Consider the following 6,912-nt stretch of genomic DNA (forward strand, 5'->3'; position numbering starts at 1 on the left):
TATGATGTTTATTTCTATCTTAAGGGATGCAGTCTTCTCCAGTTTAATAGCATGTGGAAGCTACAGCTATCCATTAACAGTATATGGATTTATCCATTTAGCAGTACATGTCTACCCAGATGTTAAATTACACACATCCACTGCTCTCAGTGGGGCTTACTCCCGGGTGAGCATTACAGAATTACAGTATCAATGCATCGAGACAAAAAAAAGTATCATACTGCTGTACAGCTTCTCCCTTGAACTCCACCTGTATCAAGTTATGGTACAACACATAATCAGTGAGTTGCCGACTGCAGTGTCATATTTCTTCAGCAGTATCCACCTACTACGTCTTCAGTATGAGTTAATAAGCCAGTGTATTACCCAATTATGGAAATGAATGGCAAATTAGTCAAAACATCTGGCTCCTTACAAATCCTTTCACTGCTGGGGATTGTGAAGGTGGTGGTGGGGAGAACATTTATTAAGAAGAGGAACAGAGTACTGTGTAGCTGAATTACTCTAGGAGGCCAGTAAAGGAAGAGGAAGAATGAAGGAGGGCTGACTCATGATTACTGCTCCTTACTGAAGTATTTCACTGGGGATTTAATACAGAAAGTTTTTCTGTTTTCTCTGCAGACCTCAGCAAGGCTTGTTTGCCCCTCACCACCCATAAAAGTAAGCTCCACATGAGATATTTTGCTGTTCCTTAGTCTGATTCTTTTTTCTAAAAGGGGAAAAAAACCTCATAGTAAACAAGTTATATTTAGTTAGTTACTTTTATTTAAAGCAGGGCTTCCCAAATTGGTCTGTAGACCACCAAAGGTCATTGAGCTTCATTCAGTTGGTCTGTGGCATGTCTGTAAAAATGCAATTAAAAATCATGCAGGATCTAGCACAGCAGGGGGAAAAAGTATTAAGTGGTCTGCCAGTACCGTCTGGTATAGAAGATTTTTTCCCCCCTTGGGCACCATTCAGCAAGCATTCCTGTCCAGTAGAGGCCTTCAGCCCTGACAGAAAACAAATCACAAAGGCATACAGGGTCCGCTGCTTAGTGCTAGAGCACATCTTTTAAATGCAGATGGTCTGAGGTTCAATCCCTAGCATATGGAGGCAGGGAATTGGCCTGCCATTTACACACACACATCCTTTTAGTCTTCACTCCAGTAACAAATGGAATCACTCATAGCTGTAGTGCACACCTTCAATTTACAATCCTTGTTTCATGCCATAATGTCCTGAATGGTTTGGTATAATCAGGATCCAATCTTTATCCCCACCTTTCTGGGAGTAAGCTCCATTGAACTAAATGGGACCAACTGCAGATTTTCATTTTTTAAAAAAATGATTGCAACTAATAGGAACCCACTGAGACAGGAAAGCATTGAGAAGTTCAAAAGAATTTACAGTTCCAATTAGAACCCCCCTTTACTTTGTTCTTAAGAATGGCAGATGGCCTGTAGGTGTTGCATTCTGGCATCTGCAAGTTGATGCAAAACAGTACGTGGCAAGGACAAATATCAGATTTAAAACTGTTTTGGAGAAAGGAGAGGGGAAAGCGTTGGTCTTGGTTTCAAAAATAATTGGTTTTTAAAAAAGAAAAACTTTAAAATCTGGGATTCCTGATACTGGAGGGAAGAGTGGCTTCATAATATTCACTGTCACAAAGCTGTGGCTATTTCTAATGCATATGTATGTTTGTAAATATAGATATAGCCATCTCTCTCTATACATCTTACATGTAGTCTTGCTTTTCTGTCCATAAATAACCTTTTACAGCATTTCCACTTTGGGAGGTTCCTTTGACCTTGTTCTGATACCCTGGAGGACCTTCTTTGTTTTATGCAGACCATAACTGGCCAGCATAGCAGCTTCAACATATAAAATAAAAATATATTTGTGGAAGGAAAAAGAAACGGCTTTGGCAATCATCCAAAAGGTGTATTTATTTTTGCTCTTTCCACATAATCATCTGTTCTGTGGAAAGCAAGTGGTAATGATTCAGCAGAAGGAAAAATTCTAAAAACAATAAATTTGGGGAAGCAAAAGAGAAAGGAAAAAAGAACGGTAAATATTTTCCTCTCATGTGATTGCAGGAATTTCCCTGTGAGGGGTAAATTAGTAAACTGTACATTTGAGCTATTTTTCTTGCTAAGAATATATTTATGGGAGGTGGTTTACAGGCAGTCTCAGTCAGCAGTGGGGACACAAGTACTTTGGTGATCAGATATTTAATTATCTGTTTTCATTTCTGTTTGTTTCGGCCATTAACCATAACAAAATTGGTAATTTAAACACTTTGCAAATTAAACTGTATATTGGTCTGATGATGTTTGAAGGGCAGAAGTCTATGATAGCAGTACGGAAAGCTTGAGGTATACTCTGATATAGGTGTAATTTTTTTTTTTTTTGTAAAATCTAGCAAGGAAGAATATGAACAGCAATCCATCTCTTTCAAAATGGTGTCAGGCTGAAGCATGTATCAGGTCACAACATTATTGTCTTGTCATCATTAGTGGTAATGAGAGATTTCCTCCTAATACAAATGCCAGGATTTTCATCAAGTCCAAAGGAAGAGAAGGAAAGGGTTAATTAAAAAAAACCAGCCACCCCAGCTAATGCTCTTTCCTTCTACTCTCTCCTTCCTTCCTTCCTTCCTTCCTTCCTTCCTTCCTTCCTTCCTTCCTTCTTTTTTCTTTTTAAAACAAACCCAACCCTGGACATTAAATGCAAAGACACATCTAGCTTCACTGCTGGTTTGTTCCTGAGGCTGTAGGATTAGTAGCACCCAGATCCATTTTCCACTTGGCTGTGAAGCTCACTATTTATTTGGGCCTAGCCTACCTCATAGGGTTGTTGTTAGGATAAAGATATGTTGCCTTGAGGTTCCTGGAGGCAAGTTGGGAAAGGAGGGCAATAAGTAACAGCAAATTAATCATTGATAGTAGTAAGGTAAAGAGACCCCTGACCATTAAGTCCAGTTGTGACCGACTCTGGGGTTGTGGCGCACATCTCGCTTTATTGGCCGAGGGAGCCGGAGTACAGCTTCCAGGTCATGTGGCCAGCATGACTAAGCCGCTTCTGGCGAAACAGAGCAGCGCATGGAAACACTGTTTACCTTCCCGCCAGAGTGGTACCTATTTATCTACTTGCACTGAATACTGAATAAAAAGGCAGACGTTAAGAAACATTTCCTCGTCTTTGTATGTTCCTGGGCAACCAGCTGGGAGTCGCTGGCAGCAGCCTGTCAAGAGATGAGTCAGGCTGGTGAAGAAGCCAAGGTGTCTCCCGCTCCTGCTCTGACGAACGCCCACCTTCCTGGTCTCCCAGAATCAGAAGAGGTATGAAGAGGAAGAAATAGAGAAATGTGCACCAGCAGAGTCTCAGATTGCTTGGGAAGGACCCGAGAGAGCAGGAGGTATAGGCAACTATGGGAAGGCAGAGTCCTTTAGTCTCCACAACAGCCTCATAGGGGCTATATCTACCAGGGTGGAATTTACACATATATATAAAAAAAAGCTTTGAAAAAAAATTGAATTTGCCATAGCTCACTGTCGTCATCTAGTGTCACATTTGTATATTGCACCTTACAACACACTTGGAACACTTTATTTGCAGCCGTATACCTGAGTCCCAGGAATAGTTGCTGTGCTCGTTAGGCCTGGCATTACTGAGCAGCCGTGTTTCTTCTAATAAATAGTTAACTTCACTTACTCTGTGTGATTTATTGCTGGCTGGTTCCCTGACACACAGCAACTTTTTTGTTGCAGATCCCACTTGTTAATAATACTGTAATTAGCATTAGAAAGCAGTCTAGCTGATAACAACCAATGTCTTCTCAATGGTAAGTCCTATTGAATTAAAGACGACTTACTCCCAGGTAAGTGGAGTTAGGATCCCAACATTCCATCCCCACCTTCCAATTTTCAAGCAGCAAGGCATCAGAAGTATTTTTCCACATATTAATGCATCTGTTGCAATGGCAGTTTCAAGTAGGCGTAACCATCTTATAACTTCTCTTGAAGCTTCACAGGCCATTAGGAGCCAGCTTGCACAGTTTGGAATATATCCGCCTTCATCTCAACAAACTTCTTCTACTATAAATGACAATTACCATTAGCTGAATTGCAAGGAGACGTTACTGCATATTATTAAGATGGTTCTGTTTCTTCTCTGACTATGAAATCCATGTTAATTGTAGCCTCCAGTTATAAAATGGCAATTAAAATAATAGAACATCGGGAGAATGTTTGTGAGCATGAAAAGATTTATTATCTTATGTTTTCAACCAGTTGTAAGAGTCCCTTGGGGAAACCAACTATAATTATGGATAGTTTTGAAATATTAAAAGGCACTCTCCCAGAAACATAGCTCAGTTTTTGGATCACAACTGAAGCAGTAGGGATGGGATGAATTGGCTTAGCTCAAGTTTTTCATGGGGAACCTCATGAACTCAGAAAGCTGTAGAGCAGCCTTCCGCAACCTGGTATCTTCCAAATGTTGTTGGTCTACAGTTCTCATCAGCTCCAGTCAGCTGTTATCCTTTTCTCTCTCTCATACGGTTTAGAGAGAAAGCTGTAAAAATCATGTCCCCCGCCCCCATTTATTTTCTATCAGTTCTATGTGATTTTCAAGACTCAGATTCATTCTATCATATCTGACTTTTACTCAGTTCCCTTGGAAAAGGGATGTATATGTGCATGTGTGGCGCTGTGGTCTAAACCACTGAGCCTCTTGGGCTTGCCGATCGGAAGGTCGGTGGTTCAAATCTGCACGACAGGATGAGCCCCTGTTGCTCTGTGCCAGCTTCTGCCAACCTAAATACTTTATATATAAATAAATGCTTAGGATTCATGTTTAAGCAAGGATTATGCAGCAGGCATCAGTCTCATGCCAACTATGCTTCTGGCTACTTCCTGTTGTGCCAGAACTGCTCCCAACCCTTAGGATGCTATACCTAGGGAATCTCTCCTAGCCCCCAAACTACACCCTGTGGCTCTCATTGTTGGATGTATTTGACCACTTTTAAGGACGCAGCAGGAAGCTGGATGTGCCCGAGCAATGCCATAGATATTGATCTTTCCGCTGAAACAGGCCCTGGAATGTGGACTTTGCTCCTGTTTCATCCTCCCATTCACTCCACCTTGACTATGTTCTCACCCTGACGCTTTGTATTAAATGGCCAGACAGTTAACTTTGCTTGGGTATATCCCTGCCTACCCTGATTTATGCTCGTCCCTTTTATGACTCGCTAACATTATTAACGTGGGACATGGGTGGCGCTGTGGGTTAAACCACAGAGCCTAGGACTTGCCGATCAGAAGGTCGGTGGTTCGAATCCCCGTGACAGGATGAGCTCCCGTTGCTCGGTCCCTGCTCCTGCCAATCTAGCAGTTCAAAAGCACGTCAAAGTGCAAGTAGATAAATAGGTATCACTCTGGCGGAAACGTAAACAGCGTTTCCATGCGCTGCTCTGGTTTGCCAGAAGCGGTATAATCCTGCTGGCCACATGACCCAGAAGCTGTACGCCAGCTCCCTCGGCCAATAAAGCGAGATGAGCGTGCAACCCCAGAGTCGGTCACAACTGGACCTAATGGTCAGGGGTCCCTTTACCTTTACCTAACATTATTAACAGCAATGCAAGGATAATGCAGCATGCAAACCACCAGCTCAGAGGGGTAAAGCTCAGAGGGATGGTGAAAAGGCCTAAGCAAATCAAAAGATATTCATCTGGTGCTGAAATGACACAACTGTAGATACCAGGCGAGTCTCTCTGAATAGATCCTTCCACAGTCAGGGACCCAACAAGGAAAAGGCCCTCTCTTCCCTACTGGTGCATCAGCCTCTCACCCACCCATAGACTCATAAAGCTGTAGAGTTGGGAGAGATCCCGAGGGTCATCTAGTTGAACCCCCTGCAATGCAGGAATCTCAGCTAAAGCATCCATGACAGGTGGCCATCCAACCTCTGCTTCAAAACCTCCAAGGAAGGAGAGTCTGTTTAAATTAACAAGCGGTTGTTGGTGAGTTCAGGATCTGCAGTCTCGTAGTTTGTGTAAACAATGAGGAGGATAGTAGAATGGCTAATTGGCCCTTGGCATCAACATGCCAGGGATGCTTAGGCTGGCAGGATGTGCAAGGGTGTCAAGGGTGCTTGAGAGCCAAAGGAATGCGCAGGGACGATAGTGAACTCTTTATTGTCAAAGATAACAAGGCAGCTTCTACAGCTCTGTGTGCTATGCTGCAACAGGGAACCACTCCTCTTCCACCAGTTTATGTAGCTTTGCCCAGCAGGCTATGCCTGTGTGGAAGATTCCTCTGCTCATCCCTTTTCGGTCCCCTCCTGGTTCTGGGAGATGCCAGGAGTGGCACCACTGACCTGCCTCTTCCTTGTCTTCTTCCCATCCATCCTGTGCTCCACCCTCCAGCTCTGACGCTTCCCCTGCCTTTGACTCTTTCCTCCTGGCCCGTAATGTTCCCTACAAAACACTGTCAGGAACTAAGCTCTCATACCTGCTTAGGACAATTCAGGTAGTAATTCCCTAATAAACTACTTCTCCAGTTCCTTGCGGTCCAATTCAGCAACGGCTCAAGACCTACTTGTAGGCTTCCCATGGGTATCTGACTGGCCACTATGAGAGAAGGGTGCTGAATTAGATTAGCCTTTATGGCCTGATCCAGCACAGCTCTTCCTTTGTTCTATTAAATAGAGCAAGTCACTGCTATTGAGAGTACATTTTAATAGGACTAAGATGACAACTCATTAAGGTTCCTTGACCTTCCCTGCGCTTAAGTAACACAACACTGCATCTATTATTAAGGGTTATATACTTAGGTTGGGTTCTTTCTGTCTAATAAGGCAACACATACATACCAGACCTTCTGACCTGCTGATTTCATGAAACTCACACACCTACCATAATAATACTGA

The 6,912-nt window shown here is 42.9% G+C and overlaps 1 long non-coding RNA gene across 2 annotated transcripts; it reads left to right on the forward strand.

The window, feature by feature from the left end:
• On the forward strand, nt 1-2,596 carry LOC309366630. Of its 2 annotated transcripts, none has more exons than XR_014166820.1 (2): nt 1-660; nt 2,405-2,596. It is a non-coding gene; the product is annotated as an uncharacterized lncRNA (long non-coding RNA). The 2 variants fall into 2 exon arrangements; XR_014166821.1 differs by lacking the exon at nt 1-660 and adding an exon at nt 1,868-2,049.
• Nucleotides 2,597-6,912: the final 4,316 nt, after the last annotated feature.

The sequence above is a fragment of the Podarcis melisellensis genome (assembly GCF_964234715.1).
Source record: "Podarcis melisellensis genome assembly, chromosome: 3".
NCBI classification, from domain to species: domain Eukaryota; kingdom Metazoa; phylum Chordata; class Lepidosauria; order Squamata; family Lacertidae; genus Podarcis; species Podarcis melisellensis.